Source organism: Rhineura floridana, chromosome 2 (genome assembly GCF_030035675.1).
Source record: "Rhineura floridana isolate rRhiFlo1 chromosome 2, rRhiFlo1.hap2, whole genome shotgun sequence".
NCBI classification, from domain to species: domain Eukaryota; kingdom Metazoa; phylum Chordata; class Lepidosauria; order Squamata; family Rhineuridae; genus Rhineura; species Rhineura floridana.
The window spans coordinates 172,701,388-172,721,713 of NC_084481.1; the positions used below are offsets into that span (position 1 = coordinate 172,701,388).

General features: G+C 41.4%; 1 protein-coding gene and 1 long non-coding RNA gene across 2 annotated transcripts in view; one reads left to right on the forward strand and one right to left on the reverse strand.

Annotated features, from left to right (window-relative positions):
- Nucleotides 1-1,909: 1,909 nt before the first annotated feature.
- LOC133378369 (uncharacterized) lies at nucleotides 1,910-7,079 on the reverse strand. Its single transcript, XR_009760981.1, has 3 exons — nucleotides 6,997-7,079; nucleotides 3,791-3,883; nucleotides 1,910-2,094 (listed from the first exon to the last, which is right to left on the reverse strand). It is a non-coding gene; the product is annotated as an uncharacterized LOC133378369 (long non-coding RNA).
- Nucleotides 7,080-7,177: 98 nt separating this feature from the next.
- KATNBL1 (katanin regulatory subunit B1 like 1) overlaps nucleotides 7,178-20,326 on the forward strand; it is a 42,316-nt gene continuing 29,167 nt past the window's right edge. Inside the window, exon 1 of the mRNA XM_061611481.1 lies at nucleotides 7,178-7,875. The gene's annotated coding sequence lies outside the window, so the exon portion shown is untranslated. The remainder of the gene's footprint in view (nucleotides 7,876-20,326) is intronic.

The window sequence follows — 20,326 nt, forward strand, 5'->3', positions numbered from 1 at the left end:
ATGCTAGGGATGGAAGGATCTGTCAATTTTGGTTCTCCCAGTTTCTCATTTTTCCAGTCTTAAATTCATTCTCCATATTTCTGCAGCAATTTGCAGTTCATTTTAAAAATCCTCATGAAAGTTCTTCAGCATTTTAGTGCAATTTCTCCTAATAAACACATTTTTGTTTGCCGTTTTGACTAATGCACATATTTTTGCAAGCAATTTCTCCTTATAATGCATTTTTGTTTGTTATTTAAATTTGCATGTTGTTATGCTTTTGTGTACACTGTGGTTGGAGAACTGTATTGCAAAACTTCAATTAGTCCAAATTTTGAAGGACTGCTGTGTTTCTGTTCTGATATTGTTTCAGAATGTGTGTATTTGATAGATTTGGCTTTAAATGCAAACTGAATCCCCCATCCCTAATGCATGCACACTTATCAGCCCTGTTGCATGTTTCTGCATCACTGTGCAACTGAGGTGGTATATTGGGATGGAGAAATCTCTCAGTGTCTGTTCTCTAAGTTTCTCCTTTTTCTAAGCTTATACTCACCCTTTCTGCAGCAATTTGTGGTTTTTTTTTAATCATGAACGTTTGGCAGCATTTTTGTGCAAATTTCTCCTAATAAACACGTTTGCAGTTTTTACTAATATACATATTTTTACATAATATAACATAATAAATGTCGTATTATGGGCTGTTGTATTGAAGGCTCCTTCTGGGCCACCCTGTGCTCCTTCTGGGAGGAAGGGCGAGGTATAAATTTAATAAATAAATAAAATACAAGCAATTTTCCATAATATAATGCATTTTGGTATGTTATTTTCACTATGTGTTTTAATGCACATTTTCCACGGATATATTCATCCTGTGCATATTGTTTGGTAGGAGAACTGCATCACAATATTTGGAGAAGTGCAAATTTCAAAAGATTGCTGTGTTTCAATGTTCATATTGATTCAAGAAGTGCATATTAGGCAGTTTCTCATTAAAATGCAAATAAAATGGAATTTTTCCTCCATACCTAGGCTGGCAAGCTATCACATGGAAGGAGTTGTTACTTGCCTAGGCAAGTTAGTAACTGCAGGGCTGTTGTATTAAAGTCCATATTATATATTGGATGACTCCAGATCAGCTGGAGGAAATGAAATAAATGACTCTATCAGGGGTTACCATCTTTTTGGGTGTCCATGGGCACATTTGCAAACCACATTTGCAAAACAGTCTAAGTCTAAACAGTCTAAGAGTTGTACCTGAGCAATCTCTGTGACACTTCCTCATTAGCACCTCAAAAATACTGCTACTGTAAGTGCCCTTGTACAGTTAGGCTTGTCCTAGTTTTACTGGAGTGTCTTCTGTCGACCAAGAAATTCTTTCTCTTGAACTATCATAGCAACAATTGTCTATTAAATAAATACATTACATGACCAAACAACAAATGTGACAAGAAAAGTATTGTTAAGTGTTTAGCATTAATTATGATTATGCATTTTATACCTAATAAGGAGAAGACCCATCGGTACTAAATGCAGTCAAAGTGAAACCTTCCTTCATCAAAGCAAACCTACAAATTTCAGTTTCTGAACATGCAAACATTCACAGATTGCTGTCATACTAGCTCTTTTCTTTAGAATTTCCATCCACTTGATCCCATTTTAGAGATAATCCAGATGACATCTTTGACAGGTTGATTCATTCTAGTGTTTTGTATGTTGTCTTTACATGTTCAGACATGATTTGTAGTTGCTGTTGTGTGTGTTTTGCTTGTTTTTGCATTAAACACAGTTGTAGCAGCAGCCTCCCCAATGTTGACTGACAAAGTACTAAAGGACTCTGTCATAGAAGCAACCACAGACATAAAGAACATCAAAAGAACATTTGAATACATTAGGTTTTTATTTTAATTAAAACTTGTACAAGCTTGTAAATATTTGAAATTTATCAATATGAGGTTCAACATTTAATCCAATATGACAAAAGAGGCTATGGTCTGAAGGCACTTGAGGCTACCACCTTGCTGAAGCTAGGTCTAGGTCTGGTCAGTGGCTGGATGGGAGATTGCCTGGGAACCCCATGTATGCTGCCTGGGGATGTATGATGAAAGGTGGGGTCTAAATGAAATAAATAAATATTTTGATATATATGCAAAGCAAAAGCCACAACACCCTTGTCGCTAAATAGTTGTTCTGCAAATAATTTTCTAATTCATCTGATTACCAAAGCTTATTAGGAGAAAAAATGTTAATTATACTGGCATTCCTGACTAAACAAACCAGTTCTACGCTACTACCCTGAGAACTTAATAATAAATGCAGTCATATGAACTTTTCTGCTAAAATAAATGCTTGCTATGCTTGTTATTATTGTTGCTAAATTTAAAGTTTTTTTTTTCATTTTTGAAAACTTCAAATTTTAAACAATGCACACATAAAACAGAAGTAAACAGTACACTATTGTTCTTTTCTTGCTGGTCAGACATGTACTTTTGTTATGCAGCATTGTACTGCATTTAAATAACTGAATACAGTGTTTCATTTTACTCCTGTATCACTTTTGCATTTGATAACTACCAGTGATAAACAGGAGCATATAATGATGGGGTGAAATGTGAGGTGCCTCCCAGCCTGGCAGTGTGTGTGTGTGTTTTAACCAAGATAGAGGTAGTATAATTAAACTATAACTGAAGAAGACTTGGTTTAAATACGACAAGTCCAAGTCTTGTTTGTCTAAGCCCATCATTAAAATCTCAAATGAAGCAGATTCTACAACCTCCCCACATAACTTGACCCATTGCTGAACTATATTATACAGCCACAAGAGTGGCTGTATACTATAGTCAGCATGGATTTTTCGTATTCCGCAATGTTAAATTGAAAATACCCCCCACATGCCATTCTGATGCTTCCCATAAGTTCATTTCAAAACAAAACCTTACATAACTTATAGTCCTGAACTCAGAAATGCTTGCTTAACATCTCTTTAAATTTTCATGGTGATACACAAAACAGTCAGAGAGAATCAAGAGTTTCAAAATGTAAAAAGAGAGAGAGAAAAACCAGACCCTTTTTGGACTTTTTTGTCAGAGTTTTCATAATGTGTTGAAATTAATTAAAAATCAGCCATGTTCACAGAATACCTGTAATCCTATTACTGGCCTTGCCCCATACTCTGACCTTCATCTTCTGCAGTTTAAAAGTTAAAAATGCCTGTCTGATTTTTAATTAATTTAAGAAATTTTGGCTTGAACTCAATGATAATGTCAGGCATGCTCAGCAAGAACCAACTATCAGTGTTCTAAAAGCCATGGCTTCCCCCAGAGAATCCTGGGAAGTGTAGTTTGTGAAGGGTGCTGAGAGGAGACTCCCTATTCCCCTGACAGAGCTCCAGTGGACAGAGTGGTTTAACAGTCAGCCGTTCTGACTGAAGCTCTGTGAGGGGAGCAGGACATCTCCTAGCAACTCTCAGCACCCTTCATTAACTATACTTCCCAGTAAAAAAACTGGCAGCATTTCCAGGCACATCTACCCCAATGCTGGGCAGGGCAGGAAATACTGATTGTGTGTGTGCATGCATGCACATGTATGTGAGTGAGAGAGAGACAGAGAGACTGCTGTATGACTACATGTCTAGTAACTGTGTGGTTTGTGTGTGGTGTGTGTATGTGCACATGTATATTGGCCATGCACATCATACATGATGCTGGCTGTCAATGCAGCCCTGAGGTTGAGAAAGGTTACTCACTCACGCTGTAGAACATTGACTGTTGTTCCATTTTCTAAATTGATTCTACTATCAGAGGTCATATACCTTTGAATACCAGTTGCTGGGAATCATAAGTGAGGAAAGTGCTGTCGCATTCAGATCCTGGTTGTGGGCTTCTCATAGGCATCAGGTAGGTCACTGAGAACAGAATGATTGGTTGACTGAATTTATTTATACACTGCCTTTCCATAGCAAGTGGTTTACAACAAACATTCAAAATACAAAGCAGATGGGTAGGAGAGAGGTCAGTTTACAGAACATAATTCAAATAGGACAAAAACCAACAATTTAGGAAGCATAAAATAAATTCAGTTTTGCTAAAGAAATAATCTAGATTTAAATATGTAAGTACAAAGCAAAAAAAAGAAAGACAACTAACAAACGATAAAGCTCCAGGTTCTCGTCTTGCTGCTCTCCAAGGAGTCTCAGCAGCCTGGCTTAGATACAGTTCAGAGGGGAGGGGTCCTCTCACCAGGCCAGATGACTTACGGTTGGAGCCCTCTTCTCTCCAGAGGAGACCAACAGCTGCAAAAAGGAAAATGCTGGGAGTGTTGTAAGTCCTCTTCCCCAGTCTCTAGGAAGTTCCAACTGTTTGTGCAGGCCTTATTGCACTCCTTGCCTAGAGGAGCCTTGAGTCCTGATCTGGCAGGGCTCTATTTATATTCTTATGAGGCCAACTTGTTGTCAGCTTTCTTGAACTGTGGTGCCTTAGATCAAAGTACAGTACTTCAAACATAATCTTAAAAGTGCTGGGTTGTTTATCACGTCCATCCATTGGTGATCACTCATGGCTGAGTAAGATTGTCTACCAAGATAAGATCTTTAGCAGAATAGCAATAGGTCCATAAGTGACTGTGGAGGCCAATTCTAGATCCACACAGCCTCCCACAGTGAGGACATAGGTTTCCAGATGGAAGACAGTCGTGATGAGGATTTGCTTGACATGCCTTCCGCTGTGTATGATCAGTGGGCGTAGAAAGCTGACTGATCATTGCAGGGAGGAGGGAACGGAAGCCATTGATGGATCTATCCCCCATGAATTTGTGTGAACCCCTCACATCAAATCTTGTAGCAGCAAATGGCAGGAGTTAATATATTGTGTCTGTCCTGAATCTATTGACAATCAATCTGATTGGGTAAATTCTGAGTTCTAATATTATGGGATAGGAAAAAACTATTTGCTCTATTTTCTACTTTCTCCACACCACATTATGCATAATTTTATAAACTGTTATCACACACACCCCTACATTTCAGGCTTTCCTCAAATAAAAACTGGCCCAATGGCCCTTTGGTAACTGATTTTTAGTTGGTCCAAGCAAAACTACAGACAGTAATCCAAATGTTTCTGTACCACAGATCTACAGAAAGAAACTATAGTACCTGCCCTCAGGCAAGGGCTGTAGCTCAGTGGTACAGAATCTGCCTTGAACCTGGGACTTTCTGCATGCAAGCCTGGCATCTCCAGATAGGGCTTTTTGTCTGCAACTGTGGAGGGCTGCTGCCAATCAGTGTAGACAACTGAGTCTGACTCAGTTCAAGGCAGCTTCCTATGTTCATATTTTCAGTCTCTTTCCTAGTAATTTCCAGCATTGAATTTGCCTTTTTACTGCTGTCACACACTGAGTTTTCACTAAGCTATCCACCATGAGGTTACAATCTCTTTCCTGGTTAGTTACCACTAGTTCAGACATTGTCAATGTGTATGTGGAGTCACAATTCTTTGCTCTGATATTCATTACTTTACACTTACATTGAAACTCATTTGGAATTTTGTTGCCCATTCATTCAATTTACAGAGTTCCTTTGGAGGTTTTTAAGTCTGCTTAGATTCTCTCTTGTCATGCGGTGGTCATGTTCCTCTCTGAGATTCAAAGCTTTCACAAAAATGATACAACAGCCATAGTCATCTGAATCACTCAGCACAGTCAGATCATTACTTTAGGAGGTAGTTGTTAACAAGGTTTTGTCCTCTGTATGCATTTGTAAGTAATTATATCAAGATGCTTTTGTGCAAGCTGTGTTTAAGTTATGCCCCAATTTCTGGAAATTCAGAGTTTCTTTCTGTACCACAAGGGCTATATTATGCTGTTTCACTGGTAAGGACCCTAACATCCCCAGAGCACAAGTAATAAACTGATTCTTAACGGAAATCACTGTGTGAGTATGGCATTTCCTGACACCAAGTGTGTCATGGTTGGATCTCGGGCTCTAGAAATACCGTCAAGGAAGCCTTTTCATTGGTTTCTGTACTAGTTTTGAATATGTGCAAATCTGTGGGTAGTATGTCTTTCATTCAAATTTACAGTGAATTATACAGCCACAAGAGTGGCTGTATACTATAGTCAGCATGGATTTTTCGCATTCTGCAATGTTAAATTGAAAATACCCCCCATGCCATTCTGATGCTTCCCATAAGCTCATTTCAAAACAAAACATTACAAAAATGAACTCAGAAACGCTTGCTTAACAACTCTCTAAATTGTCAAGGCGATACGCAAAACGGTCAGAGAGAATCGAGAGTTCAAAGTATAAAGAGAGAGCCAGACCCCTTTTGGACTTTTTTTCTGTCAGAGTTCTCATAATCTGTTGAAATTAATTAAACATCAGCCATGTTCACAGGGTACCTGTAATCCTATTAGTGACCGTCATCTTCTGCAGTTTAAAAGTTTAAAAACCACCTGTCTGATTTTTAATTAATTTAAGAAATTCAGCATTGAACTCAATGATAAGCCTGGGCTGACAGTGTTCTAAAAGCCAGACTCACAGCTGCTTGGCTTGCCTAATCAGGGGGCCACACCCATGTCAGATGTTTATTTCACTTTAGACAGTCATGGCTTCCCCCAGAAAATCCTGGGAAGTGTAGTTTGTGAAGGGTGCTGAGAGGAGACTCCCTGTTCCCCTGACAGAGCTCCAGTGGCCAGAGTGGTTTAACAGTCAGCCGCTCTGATTGAAGCTCTGAGGGGAACAGGGCCTCTACCAGCAACTCTCAAATTCTTCCAAACTACACAGGAAGTGGATTGGACTGTGAAAGACCAACCCAAATTGTGTTTGCCTTTTGACAAATTTGTAGGTCAGTACAATATCTCAGAGAGGAGGTCAGGTCTCCTATTCCCCTGGTGCATTCCTTATAGCCGCCCAATTTCCCTGCTTTTTAAGTTTTGATAGAAATATCTGTTGGCTATAGGTACATTCTTAACCCACAAGGTTTTTTGCCTGTTAGTGAATTGCTTTTCAGGATGTTGACTCACCAAATTGCTTCCATCATCTCATGACACCGCATAGAAACTTGATGATACACTGTTACCTTACAATAACACATGCAGGTGCACCATCACGAGACTGTCACATGTTTCATGATCATACCACCCTCAAAAATGTCGGAGAATTCTTAAAGCACTGAAGTTGCAATCCTGTACATAGACTTACTGAACTTTGTGGAGCGTACTTCCCACAGTAAATATGCACAGGCACTTGGTGACGGTGCTATATGAAATTTAATCTGCCTGTAATGGCGGTTTAGGATTTGGGGGAAAGTACTAAGGACCGAGAGCACCCTGCCGTGGCAGTTTTGTGACTATTTGCCTGTGAGACAGAGCGTAAAAGAGAACATGAGCATGAAAGCAAGACTGAGGAGCAACCTTTATTGATAACGGAACAGTCTGGCTTCGGGATTCTCAACCGCGCGCACTTTAATTCTTTTTACAGCCACTTCGAACTCCTACAGTTCCACAGAGCGAAACACCTGTAGAAGAGACTGAGGCAAAGGCGGAGTAAAGGGGGCAACACAATGCATCTGTAAGCACAGGCCGCGGCTCCCCTGTGGCGCCGAGCACGCCTCAGGGACCAAGTTCCGGGCCGCTTCATGTACGCGCACGTGACTGGAGCCCGAGGCAGAGTGAAGAAGGAGGCGGAGAGAGAGAAAGAGCGAAGCGCTTGTGCCTCCCCCACAGTCCCGCCTGTCCGGACTTTCCGGTCCCAGCATGCAGTGCAGCGTCGTTTGAATGGCGCTAGCTGCGCTGAGTGGGCTCCAGCATTAGGACTCCACCGCCGCTCAATCCGGCGGCTTCTATTTGAGGCTGGGGCAGCAGCAGCAGTGCCCGCGGCCGGTGGACCATGAGCAGTAGCAGGTGAGCGGTCCTGGAATCTTCCTAATCTATAACCAGTGGCGGCTAGGCCGTTCCATTTAACACCTTCTTCCTGTCTCTCTGTTCACAGCCTGTGATCAGATACTAGAGAGCTTGCTAGTCAGTTGGGGCCCTGGAGAAAGTGTCGTTCCCTTTCTCCATCCCGCTGTTCTTCTTTCCTTGGTTTTCTTTATCTGGCGCGCCCCTGGGTGGGGAGGCCCATTGCTTTCTGCTCCTCTTAGGAGTGTTTAAGGGCGGGGATGAAATTGGCTAGTTTCTACCTGTCTACGAGCTACCTACTATCTGTAGCTTGTTTAGAATGCTACGCTTATATCACGAGAGGAAGGACCACCCCCCCGAAAGTGGCTGTTCCCTCTAAAACAAAAATCCAAAAGGATCCAAAAGGTGCGCCTCATTTAAAACCAGTAGCACTATTCTTTCAACCCTCGAGCCCGTAATTCCGGAGAACATGGGATAACTTTTTACAGTTTTCTTTAAGGCTTCATACCCTTGTGCATTTACAAAAGGAACTATGTTTTGGACGTTACAGCATGGTTCAGACAGCAATCCTATGCACACTAAAAACGGAGTAAGTCCTATTAGACTGAGTAGAATTTCGTTCTGAGTAACTGCTTGGAATTAGGAACTTAGGCAAGATGCCTTTTGCCAAGTTAGACTGTAGGTCCATCTAGCTCGGTATCGTCTATGCTGACTGACAGACCCCTTCCACAAACTGCAGTGGAAACACACTTTTCACATAGTATGCTTGTCTGCTAAAATGGGATTCCTTTACAGTTCTGTATTATGCATGATAACAACCCCTGGCTTTTCATATGAAAAACAAGCATGAAAGTATATGCAACATAAATAACATTCCCCGCCTTTTGCCTCTACATTCACTGGGTGGTATTATTGATAGGGATTGGGGGAAACCTTGGCTAGCTCAGGACTGTTTAAAGGAATGTCTACACAATTTAAGATGTCCCTATTTAACATAGGGATATTGTCATGGGGCCAGGATATAATATAATAAATGGCTGCCTTTTGTGTCATACGGTGCAAAATGGCATGAAAGATCACTGTACCATATGGCTTCCTCCCTGATCTGGTGAATGGGAAAGGTTTAGCACAAGGGGGAAGAGCAGAGTGGGGTGGAGAAGGTGGAAATGCAAGTTGAACATGGGGTTACAGACGAGTCAGACAACTGGGGCAGTGGTTAGATTATAGTTTGCTAGTACATGCAAGGTGCTTAGGTATTTCACCACTGCTCCTTAGAAGGTAATATAGCCCAGGGCAGTCCTTAAAGTAATTTTCTGCTAACAGGAAGATTTGAACCTGTTTTACATTCTAAAGTTTGACTTCTCCAACTATGTTTGCTGGACCTTGCTAGTTCTCTGTACCGGTATCTTTGTACCAGTATCTTTGTACCAGTATGTTATCATTTAGTTGTAGTTTGCGTTATTATGTTGTCACAGATTTGGCTCCAGGGCCATAGCATGACAACCTTTATGTGTAGAATCTAGCATACTTTCTCTCTTTCAGGGTATTTTACATTTTGTATCCACACTTCTACCAAGGTACTCAGGAGGGCATGCTTGAGGGTTTTCCCCCTGAGTTGATCCTCGCAGCAGTGTGTGGTTTGTTATGCTGAGAGATAGGAACTAGTAGACTCATAATCTGCCTGAAGAGATTCAAGTTAGAAGTGGGTGTTCAAATTAATAAGGAAATTAAGGCTAATTCTGTACACAATTACTGGGACTAAGCCCCATTAAACACCAAGGACATTTTTCTGAGTAAACATGCATAGGTTATTCTATTGTATTGTAGCACAGAATTTTTTCGTTCATGGTAAGATGGGGATGTGCATCATCAGTTCTTTATTGGGTCAGATGAAGATCTTGTGATGGCGTGCTGCTCAGTGTGGCATAAGGAAAGGTTAAAAAGTTATGCTGGCATTTTTGGGAGAGATTTTAAATTATCTGGCAAAGTATTATGTTGCAAACATTTATCAATGTGCTACCATGATTTCCCCATACAAATACTGAAGATTTGCATTTAATAAATAAATGAAATTGGGAAAACATAAGGAATATTTTTGCTGTTTATCTCTGCCTTGTTAATTTTTTCATTTTTATTATTTTCACTTTAGAAGTACTTTAGCCCACAAACTTCCTTTATAAGGCACTCACAGCATAACTCTTTTCCTTTTGATCCACCTTACAAACTAGTAATTCTTGATAGATTGTCCATATTACAAGCTGCTTACCATGTTGAGCTTCATGTGATCAGAAGAATCACATGGTTCAGTTCTTGGTTTATATAATTTCTGACAGCAAGTAGGGAATTGCATTTTAAACACTAGTTTGTAATTTAAAAACAACAACAATGCATGTACAACGCTAGTGTACCTTTGACCATTAGCTTTGAAAATAAGCAAGAAAAAATTCTTTCAGAAACTAGGTGTTGATTTGTTTTGCTAATAGAGCTATGTGATCCAATTTATCATGTGAGGCCAGCTTTTTTTCCCAACGTCCAAAAGTTGCTTACTTTACTGCTTCGCTTGACCTTGCCTCATGTTTGGTTTTGGTGTAGAAGATATATCTCCAGGGGGTGGAGGGATCCTTGTAGTGGGTGATTCGATCATTAGGAACATAGACAGTGGGGTGTGTGATGGGCGTGTAGACCGCAAGGTGTTTTGCCTGCCTGGTGCGAAGGTTGCGGATATCGCCCGTTGTTTAGATAGTTTGGTAGACAGTGCTGGGAAGGAGTCAGTGGTTGTGGTGCACGTTGGCACCAACGACATGGGGAAATGCAGCCGTGAGGTCCTGGAAGCAAAATTTAGGTTGCTAGGTAGGATGCTGAAAGCCAGGACCTGCAAGGTGGCTTTCTCTGAAATGCTACCGGTTCCATGCGCAGGACCAGCCAGACAGGCCCAGCTTCGCAGTCTCAATGCGTGGATGAGACGATGGTGTCGGGTGGAAGGGTTCGGATTTGTTAGGCACTGGGGAACATTTTGGGACAAGCCGGGCCTGTACAAAAGGGACAGGCTCCACTTGAACCAGAATGGAACCAGACTGCTGGCACTTAAAATTAAAAAGGTAGCAGAGCAGCTTTTAAACTGACTGAGGGGGAAACCCGACAGGAGCTGAGAAAGGTCCGGTTCGGAATAAACCTCCCCCCTGGGATAAAAACCAAAGAAATGATGAAATTTTAAAAGGGGTAGGCCTAGAAGTAGGCATTGTGAGAGCAGGGGCACAGGATATAAATTCAGAAGAGCAAAATTACCACAGGCCTAACCACAAGTGCCAAAGACACTTGAAGAGAGACACTGCTTACAAGTGCCTGTACGCTAATGCTAGGAGCCTCCGAACCAAGATGGGAGAACTGGAGTGCTTGGTCTTAGAGAAGAGCATTGATATAGTGAGCATAACGGAGACCTGGTGGAATGGAGAAAACCAGTGGGATACGGTTATCCCTGGATATAAACTATATCGGAAGGACAGGGAAGGACGTATTGGTGGCGGAGTCGCTCTATACGTGAAAGAAGGCATTGAATCCAGCAAGCTGGAAACCCCAAAAGAGGCAGACTCCTCCACAGAATCGTTGTGGGTGGTGATACCATGCCCCAGGAGGGACTTAATACTGGGAACGATCTATCGTCCCCCTGATCAAAATGCTCAGGGAGACCTTGAGATGAGATATGAAATTGAGGAAGCATCCAAACTAGGAAATGTGGTAGTAATGGGTGACTTCAACTACCCGGACATAGACTGGCTGCATATGTGTTCCAGTCATGACAAAAAAGCAAAGTTTCTAGATATTCTAAATGACTATTCCCTAGATCAGTTGGTCATGGAACCGACCAGAGGGACGGCAACCCTGGACTTAATCCTCAGTGGGGACCAGGACCTGGTGCGAGATGTAAGTGTTGTTGAACCGATTGGGAGCAGTGACCACAGTGCTATTAAATTAAACATACATGTAACTGGCCAATTGCCAAGAAAATCCAACACGGTCGCATTTGACTTCAAAACAGGAAACTTCACAAAAATGAGGGGATTGGTAAAAAAGCTGAAAAACAAAGTCCAGAGGGTCACATCACTCGAAAATGCTTGGAAGTTGTTTAAAAACACTATATTAGAAGCTCAACTGGAGTGCATACCGCAGATCAGAAAAGGTACCGCCAGGGCCAAGAAGATGCCAGCATGGTTAACGAGCAAAGTCAAGGAAGCTCTTAGAGGCAAAAAGTCTTCCTTCAGAAAATGGAAGTCTTGTCCGAATGAAGAAAATAAAAAAGAACACAAACTCTGGCAAAAGAAATGCAAGAAGACAATAAGGGATGCTAAAAAAGAATTTGAGGAGCACATTGCTAAGAACATAAAAACCAACAACAAAAAATTCTATAAATACATTCAAAGCAGGAGACCATCTAGGGAGACAATTGGACCCTTGGATGATAAGGGAGTCAAAGGTGTACTAAAGAACGATAAGGAGATTGCAGAGAAGCTAAATGAATTCTTTGCATCTGTCTTCACAGTGGAAGATATAGGGCAGATCCCTGAACCTGAACTAACATTTGCAGGAAGGGATTCTGAGGAACTAAGACAAATAGTGGTAACGAGAGAGGAAGTTCTAAGCTTAATGGACAATATAAAAACTGACAAATCACCGGGCCCGGATGGCATCCACCCGAGAGTTCTCAAAGAACTCAAATGTGAAATTGCTGATCTGCTAACTAAAATATGTAACTTGTCCCTCGGGTCCTCCTCCGTGCCTGAGGACTGGAAAGTGGCAAATGTAACGCCAATCTTCAAAAAGGGATCCAGGGGGGATCCCGGAAATTACAGGCCAGTTAGCTTAACTTCTGTCCCTGGAAAACTGGTAGAAAGTATTATTAAAGCTAGATTAACCAAGCACATAGAAGAACAAGCCTTGCTGAAGCAGAGCCAGCATGGCTTCTGCAAGGGAAAGTCCTGTCTCAGTAACCTATTAGAATTCTTTGAGAGTGTCAACAAGCATATAGATAGAGGTGATCCAGTGGACATAGTGTACTTAGACTTTCAAAAAGCGTTTGACAAGGTACCTCACCAAAGGCTTCTGAGGAAGCTTAGCAGTCATGGAATAAGAGGAGAGGTCCTCTTGTGGATAAGGAATTGGTTAAGAAGCAGAAAGCAGAGAGTAGGAATAAACGGACAGTTCTCCCAATGGAGGGCTGTAGAAAGTGGAGTCCCTCAAGGATCGGTATTGGGACCTGTACTTTTCAACTTGTTCATTAATGACCTAGAATTAGGAGTGAGCAGTGAAGTGGCCAAGTTTGCTGACGACACTAAATTGTTCAGGGTTGTTAAAACAAAAAGGGATTGCGAAGAGCTCCAAAAAGACCTCTCCAAACTGAGTGAATGGGCAGAAAAATGGCAAATGCAATTCAATATAAACAAGTGTAAAATTATGCATATTGGAGCAAAAAATCTGAATTTCACATATACGCTCATGGGGTCTGAACTGGTGGTGACTGACCAGGAGAGAGACCTCGGGGTTGTAGTGGGCAGCATGATGAAAATGTCGACCCAGTGTGCGGTAGCTGTGAAAAAGGCAAATTCCATGCTAGGGATAATTAGGAAAGGAACTGAAAATAAAACAGCCGGTATCATAAATCTATGATATAAATCTATGTATAAATCTATGGTGCGGCCGCATTTGGAATACTGTGTACAGTTCTGGTCGCCTCATCTCAAAAAGGATATTCTAGAGTTAGAAAAGGTTCAGAAGAGGGCAACCAGAATGATCAAGGGGATGGAGCGACTCCCTTACGAGGAAAGGTTGCAGCATTTGGGGCTTTTTAGTTTAGAGAAATGGCAGGTCAGAGGAGACATGATAGAAGTGTATAAAATTATGCATGGCATTGAGAAAGTGGATAGAGAAAAGTTCTTCTCCCTCTCTCATAATATTAGAACTAGTGGACATTCAAAGAAGCTGAATGTTGGAAGATTCAGGACAGACAAAAGGAAGTACTTCTTTACTGAGCGCATAGTTAAACTATGGAATTTGCTCCCACAAGATGCAGTAATGGCCACCAGCTTGGATGGCTTTAAAAGAAGATTAGACAAATGTATGGAGGACAGGGCTATCAATGGCTACTAGCCATGATGGCTGTGCTTTGCCACCCTAGTCAGAGGCAGCATGCTTCTGAAAAACAGTTACCGGAAGCCTCAGGAGGGGAGAGTGTTCTTGCACTCGGGTCCTGCTTGCGGGCTTCCCCCAGGCACCTGGTTGGCCACTGTGAGAACAGGATGCTGGACTAGATGGGCCACTGGCCTGATCCAGCAGGCTCTTCTTATGTTCTTATGACTTGCATGCATCTACCAAAAGAAGGATGAGCAGGTTTTGGATGTCTCATGCTGATAAGAAAAAAGGCATGTCATGGAAGTCGGCTGCAAAAAGAGCCTGCCGTCTTTCATTCCCCCAACAGTATTATTTTGTTCACTTCTGAAACCCTTGAAAGATAATCCTGTCTAATCAATTTCTTTAAAAGTGTTAACTATGCCTATTGCATATAGGCAGTCTTGTGGATAGTTTTAGCACTTAACCCATCTTCTCATACCTTCTTGTCACAGGATAACTATAGTTAATGTTGACTATGGTTTATTGAAACAAGCCAACTCCAAATTGTGGTTCATGATCCTGGCTTGTTTCAGTAGACCGTAGTTAACACTGACTACAATTTGTCTGAGTTCAAACAGTACCTTAGAAACTGTGATTAGTTGAAAACTGAAGTGGATGGCTTCAGTCTCCTCCTTGAAAGCATGCCTAAGGAGAGGAGAGTGCATAAGCTCAAGGTTTGTACACAGGACAGCCTTCTTCAGTGCAGAGCCTTCCAGATGTTTTGGATTACAGTTGGTTTCAGGCAGCATGACCAGTGGTTAAGAGATTATGTAGGTTTTTAGTCCAAAATATCTAGATGACACCAGCTTCGGGAAGGCTACACTAAACTAAACTATGGTTTTGTGTTACATGTGAACCAGGCTACTAATCACCGCAGGCTGCCTTGTGCTATCCACAGCACTATACTAGGCTAAATATGAACACATTCTTTAAGAAAAATGTAACTATTAAGTGTATGCAAGGAAGAAAACAAAGCAGGCTTGTAAATAGCCATTTGCCTGGGTCGGCTAATAAGAACATAAGGAGAGCCTGCTGGATCAGACCAATGGCCCATCTAGTTCAGCATCCTGTTCTCACAGTGGCCAACCAGTTGCCCATGGGAAACCCATAAGCAGGACCTGAGTGCAAAGAGGACCCTCCGCTCCTGAGGTTTCCAGCAATTGGTATTTGGAAGCATACTGCCTTCGACTACGGAGGCAGAGCATAGCGATCATGGTTAGTAGTCACGAATAGCCCTTTTCTCCATGAATTTGTCTAATCCTTTTTTAAATCCTTCCAAGTTGGTGGCCATCACTGCCTCTTGTGGGAACACATTTCATAGTTTAACTATGACTGTGTGAAGAAGTGCTTTCTTTTATCTGTCCTGAATCTTCCAACATTCAGCTTCAAAATGGAGGTAAGAAGAATTGCCTCTAGGTGATCAAACAGGGGAGCTTCTATGAATTGATTGGAGAGATGGTCTCTATCTTATTTTAAGTTATTAATGTGCGACAAGTGACTAAAATATGTGGGAAATATGTGTGCTGATACTTGTGGGATTGTAACTCTCTTAAGGTCTTTTGTCTAGCCTGATAAATAGGAGCTGTTTGGAATAATAGCTAAAAGTCTATTTTCAAAGCTGTTTAATGGGTTTTATTATAATTGTGGAAGAGAGCCAGTGTGGTGTAGTAGTTTAGGTGCTGGACTACGACTTGAACCAGGGTTCCAATCCCCACCCAGCCATGAAGCTCACTGGGTGACCTTGGGCCAGTCACTGCCTCTCAGCCTCAGAGGGAGGCAATGGTAAACCCCCTCTGAATACCGCTTACCTTGAAAACCCTATTCATAGGGTCGCTGTAAGTCAGGATCGACTTTATGGTAGTCCATTTCCAAATTGTGGTGGTGGTAATGATATTGTAGAAACACTGGCTCAGTTACAGTGCTCCATTCTTTTAACCATAGTTAGCGCCTTGTGACATTCACCCTCTTTCTCCCTAACTTACTTATAGTTACTACCAAAACACAGTTTGGAAACATGGTTAGAAAAGGGTTTTCTAACTAGTTTGGTGCCAACAGTGGTTATAGATGTAATGCTAACCATAGTTAGTTGTGGAAGTGAGGAGTAACCACTGGGTGGGCAGGTGAAGCATGTGAGACTTCTCACTCAAGGTTGCTAACCATTCTTAAGTAGCTAGAAAATAATAAAAAAGGTGTTTAAAAAAAAAAAAGATCCCAGAATGTATTGCAGATGAATAAAAGCAAGATAGTCTCTTCCCTGAAGCTTATAGTCTAAAAAGACACAACACAGAAGGAAAAGAGATTGGGAGGAAGGACAAAATAAGCCGGGGTAAGAAACCCTTTTCATTCATGGGCAGCCTTCTGATGGCCTTATGGGCAGGGCCAGAAGCAAAATTGAACAGAGCAACACATGTCACACTTATATGTACACACTTTCAGTAGACTTCGTTTCAGCCATGCAAAAGTCCAAGGTTACACAAATACATACCCACCTCTATCCAGTTAAGTAAGAGACATTGCCATGGTTCAGGGGGCACAGTCCGCCAGGTGAAGAACTTGAGGAAAGCACTAGTGACAGTGAGCAGGACTAGTGAGGGATGTGTCCTTGGGAGAGTCTCAAGAGTGTGATAGACAGGACTAGAGGGCCACAGTTGGCCTATGGGCTATAGGTCCCCTCCCCCCGGAAATAAGCAAACTCAGGAACCAGTTCGTCTAACATACCTGCTCCAAGTTCTAGAAGAACTGTGTGTATTATCTTTTAACGGCTGCCATAGACTTAATGTAGATACGATTTCCAAATTGCATGAAGTACAGTAAATAACTCAGTTAAAGTAGATGTGTTCCTGGACATTACTTCTTTAACAGAAACCTTGGTACCAGAGGTGGGAATAACACTGAAATAATAGGGATAGGTTCCTACACTGGCTTATAGATGATGGGGGCAGCTTCAGCAGATGCTTTACAGGGTGCTTACCCAGCACCCACCCGCTCCCCCTCCTTCTCTGAATCAGATTCTTCCTTCCCCAGCCCTGAGAGAAGGCAAGAGAACTGTTTAATGTAAAGCAAACAACACAATGCTTGTCAGTTTCACCCTGGCAAAGCAAAGGTACAGACTTGCCAGTTTATCCATAGGAAAGCAAAGACACAGGCTAGTCAGTGTTACCTTAAAGCAAAGGCACAGGCTTGAAAATTTATCCATACCACAGCAAAGCTGGTCAGTTTCACCTTTTAAAAAGCCTTCATTAAAAGGAGCTTCATTCCTGGAGGATTTGTTAACTGAGGTGTTACTGTACTAGTTCCCCACTGTTCAGCGCTGGTTAGGTTTCATCTTGAGTACTATGTCCAGTTCTGGATACCACACTTTAAGAAGGATGCAGACAAACTGGAACAGGTTCAGAGAATGGCAACAAGGATGATCAGGGGACTGGAAACGAAGCTGTACTGGGCATGTTTAGCCTTGAGAAGAGAAGACTGAAGGGCAATATGGTAGTACTCTTCAAGTACTTGAAAGGAGGGCTGAGATCTCTTCTTGATCATCCCAGAGTGCAGGACACGGAATAATAGGCTCAAGTTGCGGGAAACCAGATTTCAACTAAACATCAGGAAAAACTTCCTAACTGTTAGAGCAGCACAATCGTGGAACCAACTACCTAGGGAAGTGGTGGACTTTCCAACACTGGAGGCATTCAAGAGGCAGCTGGACAGCCACCTGTTGGGTATGCTTTCAGTTGGATTCCTGCATTGAGCAGGGGGTTGAACTCATTGGCCTTATAGGCCCCTTCCAACTCTACTGTTCTATGATTTTCACCATACACCATGAACTAGGATTGCTCTTCTAGGACTTGAAGCTGCGTATGTATGAAGTTAAATAGTTCACAAATAAATAGTGTCAGAATTCCATCCCAGAGAACTAATTTGATGGGTATAAGGTTCAGTTGTGAAAAGGCTGGTTGGTACTACAGTAGATTACTCATGTAATAACAACTGATCATTTCAGCTGAGCATCTTGTCTAGACAACTTTTAATTTGCTAATTAAGATGATTAAGATTTTTGTTCTGGGAGTGAGCAACTCTGAATCGTGCTTAGGCTGCAATCCTATACACACTTCCCTTGAGTAAGTTCCTTTGAACTCAGTGGGGCTTACTTCTGAGGAGACATGCACAGGATTACACTCTTAATGCATCATTGTGTGGTCTTTTCTGATTTGAAAAATGCCAACCATGTGTGCTACCAAAATTCCCAGGAATACAGGTCTGATTCTCATTTCCACTATTGATATGATACAGTTACTTTGAAGCAGCATTTTTGCATTATGAGGTGTCCTTGGGTATGCAACCACCCCTGCTGGATAATTACATGAAAATGTCAACCTACAGATCCATTTTCATACATAGTTAACATGTACTATATAATTGTAAAGAACTTTTTTCAACATTTCATTATCTGGCAACAGTTATTTCATTGTATTTCATTATCTGGCAGCTGTTAATATTGCATTTTACATGTGAAATATTACATATTTACATATATTACTGCAGATACATATATTTTAAAAATTATTCATACTTTCAGAGAATACAATCGTCCAAGTTAGATAAATTCTTGAGGTTGTAAAACTGTTCTATTGATCACATCTTTTAAAATGCAATGAAAAGAAAGCATTTAAATGACAGGTGACATGCTTCTTGATTGTTTTTTCAGGGAGTATCAGTCCAGTTAATACACACGTTGTTTAATGTTAATCGGAGTTCAGATATTGTTAGCTAAAGTACAAAATACTAGCTTTCAAATGTTGTGTTTCTCACTCCAGAATTACCCAGCCACATCCTGAGAACTGCGGTTAGAGACTAAACTTGCAATTTTTACAATTTTCCGAATTACAGTCGTGTTATAGACACAACTGTAAAAATAAGGTTAAAGAAATCAGCCCATGATCACTCTAACTATATTGGAAATAGCCATGAAAACCAGGCTTCGCATATAACTATTAATGTTGTTATTTGATTTCCTCAGCATGAATAAAAATGCAAATCGACTGTAGCACAATAGTGGCCTTATCAACCCTCACTCCGGTCTTTATCATTTGTATTAAAATTTGAAAAATAATTATTGCACTTGGTATATACATTGAAGAAAAAAATGAAATCTCATTGCAGTGTATGCCTGGGAATGATAGTTAATTGATATAATACTAATTTCCAGTGTCCTAAATTGACTAAGATCTGATTAGCATGTTTTATTTTAATTAATTAATTACATTTGTATACCACCCCATAGCTGAAGCTTTCTTATAGCCTGCCCTTCCTCCCAGAAGGAGCCCAGGGTGGCAAACAAAATACTAAAAACACTCTAAAAAATCTTAAAAGACTTTAAAATATATTAAAATAAAACATCTTTAAAAACATATTAAATAAAAACATATTTAAAAACACCTTTTTTAAAAAAGCTTTAAAAACATCTTAAAAAGCAATTACAACACAAAACATAGACAAGGTCTCTACTTAAAAGGCTTGTTGAAAGAGGAAGATCTTCAGTAGGTGCCGAAAACACAGATGGTGCCTATCTAATATTTAAGGGAAAGGAATTCCAAAGAGTAGGTGCCACAACACTAAAAGTCTGCTTCCTATGTTGTGCAGAAGGGACCTCCTGATAAGATGGTATCTGCAGGAGGCCCTCATCCGCAGTGTGTAGTGATAGACTGGGTATATAATGGATAAGACGATCTTTCAGGTATCCTGGTCACAAGCTATAAAGGGCTTTGTACGCCAAAACTAGAACCTTGAACTTAGCCCGGTAGCTAGTGGGCAGCCAGTGCAATTCTTTCAGCAGCGGGATGACATGTTGGCGATATCCTGCCCCAGTGAGCAGTCATGCCGCTGCATTTTGCACCAGTTACAGCTTCCAGACCAACCTTAAGGGCAGCCTCACAGAGTGCATTACAGTAATCCAGCCTGGAGGTTACCAGTGCATGGACAACGATAGTCAGGCTATCCTGGTCCAGAAACAGCCACAACTGTCTCACCAGCCAAAGCTGGTGAAAAGCACTCCTAGCCACTGATGTCACATGGGCCTCTAGCGACAAGGATGCATCCAGGAGCACCCCCAGACTATGAACCTGCTCTTTCAGAGGGAATATGACCTCATCCAAAGCAGGCAATCCAAAGCAGTGCCTCTGTCTTGCTAGGATTCAGACTCAGTTTATTGGCCCTCATCCAGCCCACTACTGAGTCCAGGTACTAGTCCAGGGCTTGCCCAGCCTCTCCCGATTCAGATGTTACAGAGAAATAGAGCTGG